Source organism: Limulus polyphemus, unplaced genomic scaffold (genome assembly GCF_000517525.1).
Source record: "Limulus polyphemus unplaced genomic scaffold, Limulus_polyphemus-2.1.2 Scaffold15321, whole genome shotgun sequence".
NCBI lineage: Eukaryota > Metazoa > Arthropoda > Merostomata > Xiphosura > Limulidae > Limulus > Limulus polyphemus.
This window is the reverse complement of record NW_013680931.1, coordinates 2416-5223: the sequence shown is the minus strand read 5'-3', so window position 1 is coordinate 5223 and position 2808 is coordinate 2416. Positions and strand designations below refer to the sequence as shown.

At 37.6% G+C, this 2808-nt stretch overlaps 1 non-coding gene across 1 annotated transcript; it reads right to left on the bottom strand.

Moving 5' to 3' along the window:
- Positions 1-1294: 1294 nt before the first annotated feature.
- Positions 1295-1367, bottom strand: Trnav-aac. Its single transcript has one exon. It is a non-coding gene; the product is annotated as a tRNA-Val (tRNA).
- Positions 1368-2808: the final 1441 nt, after the last annotated feature.

The window sequence follows — 2808 nt, the reverse complement described above, 5'->3', positions numbered from 1 at the left end:
ATCTTTTGTTCTATAGTGAGCATTGAAGCTGCGAGACACATGTTAAAACTGGTACATGTTTCCATACATCCAGCATGATGGTAACTTTTAACATATCTTAGCTTCTAGTATCTTGTAGGCCCACGGTCTATAGATATATTTTCGAAATTTCACATCATAACGAGGATTGCGAAAAATCTGGCATTACATAAAGGGCATCAATAAATATTCTTTCCACCAAAATACATTCCTAGTTCACTTTCATGAAATAGCATAAACAGTGAAAGAGATCTATTTATGTCAGAGTACCACGATGGGTTAACAGTAAGTTTACGGACTTACAGGTGGATATGAGAATTTGAGAAATTTACTATTTAGTATCATTATTTCTGACCCCAATGGGACAGCGGTAAGTCTATGGATTTACAACGCTGCAATCGATGAACCGCGGTGGACACAGTAGATAGCCTAGTGTACTTTTGCTTAAATAACAATATATAAAACTATATATCTAAAGAGATAGACAAGTCTCACTCCGGAAAATACTAAAAAGTTCAAAACCTCTTTTCTTACAACTGGGCGAAGTCCTCACTTCCATATACACCACTTCTGCGTATTTCCAACGGCGCGAGGAACAGACTTCATTCATAGTAGTTGTAGGCGATGAAGAAGTAGACTACCCGTCGACCTTCACCTCCAGTGGTGGAAATCTAGGATCATAATCAGTAAACAAACTTTTAGATTGTTCACTAGCACCTGCAATACACACTTTACCACGATCCGACAAAGAGCGTGATCGAATAATCTCATCATCTAAGGTAGCAGGTCCAGGAAGAACACCACGAACCACCTCCATTATCGAATAGTTCTCCACTGTGACCTCTGTATGTAACTTAGAGATAAGGCTTTCATCAGTGAGTTATTTGCCATGAATGCACAACAAATTCAACATAGTCACTTAATATAAATGTAACCTCATAGTCCCCCGGATAAGTGACAATAGATGAAACTGAAGCAGAACAAAACTGAGAAATAACAGCTTGCACAAGCTGTCCTTGATTAATTTTAGTAGAATCCACAAACACTGTTATTTTCATATCTTCTATAAAACCATATTGAACAAATCTAGCTTCATCAGAAGCTCAGGACGTAATAAACCAAGTCCAGAAACTTCCACATTTAAAATCACAAACAAAAACTACACAACGCGATAAAACAAAAAGAGTAAGTCACTAACTAAACATGAAATCAGAACTGATAAAAAAACACGTTTGTACTCTGAGACAGCAGAACGCGCTAATTTAAAAATACACTTTGTGCCTGCCAGGGATTGAACCTGGGACCTTTCGCGTGTTAATCGAATGTGATGACCAGTACACCACAAGCACTTATTTAAGTAATTTTTCCAATTTCGTTTCTAAACTGAAGAAAGCTCTCATTTGTATTGTATATGCATTATAGAGTTATTAGAATTCATGGGTATCATTTCATAGAGTACTGGATGTTAAACTAAAAATATGTGTTATATCCAGCTGGTTTTTGTTTTTAAGCGCAATGCTACAAGGTTTCGATACACTCGGTGGATAGAGCCCATTTATGTAGATTTGCACTAAAACAAACAAACTTAAATTACGTTGCAACATTACATATTTCAGTCTTAGGCTTCTCTTTTCCCAGAAAGCAAAATGAAAGATCGGCTGTTTTTTTCACCACTCTAGTGATTGATAGCTTTCTTTAATGCTTCATTAATGAATACCTAAAAGAAAATATTATTTAAAATTAAGATTAAAGAATGAACACTGTAAGAACATTTTCCCCAACTTCTCTTCAAGTGTTTGTAACGTGGTTGTTATCACGTCGACCTAAGTCACGGAATGTCACAGATTCGATACGTGGCAGGCATTTTGTCACATGTCTAGTTGACACCTAAATGACCTCCCATGGGGAGTTCATGGGCAACTTTCAATATTTCAGAGAGATTTGGTAAACACTAGCCCAGTCCTCTGAAGCTGGCACATCTGGTGGTCTCCATTTCCTCATAAGCACACCATTTTTGACAAAATAACCATTTATAAATTTCTCCAGTTCATCTTTTTGGGAGTTCATATTTAAATAGTGAAAAGATCTGCAGATATTTTTCTTGCTCAGTGATCAGTTTACTTTTAGTAAATGGATCTTCTCTGGGTTAGTCAGATCCCTCACCGAGGAATCATGAGTAGGACAATTATCCACAAGATCCTTGCGGATCCAATATATGTCTGAGACAAATATATAATATCGTCCCCTGAATCCATGTCTATTATTTGATTTTGGCTTAATTTCTTAGCCTGAGCTCGAATCGCCGCACATGAGGGAAACACATCGGAATTCTCCTCAACAACATCATCATCCTTAGATAAAACAGTAATTTTAGGTTCGGCAACAACTTTTCCTCAAGCCAAGTCGTTTCCCAACAGCAATGATACACCCTTAATTGGCAGAGTAGGTCTTACCACAACCACAACTGGTCCCGAAACTAGGTCTGATGCTAAATAAATGTTATGAAGAGGAACATTAACACAGCCACCCTCAAAACCCTAAGCAAAAACATACTCACCAGTGGCAGAAATCGAATCTAAATGCAATATACCTTCTAACAACAATGATTGAATCGCACCAGTATCACGTAGAATACGTATGGGTATGGGACTGCCAGTGTCATTTGTCAAAGACACAGACCCAAAAGGTCTATATTCTTCCCTCATTAGATCAGCTTTTATATCAGTGGCTAAATCAACAACATCGGGTGATCTGGTGAAACTACGTCTATATGTGGACACAAACGCACTG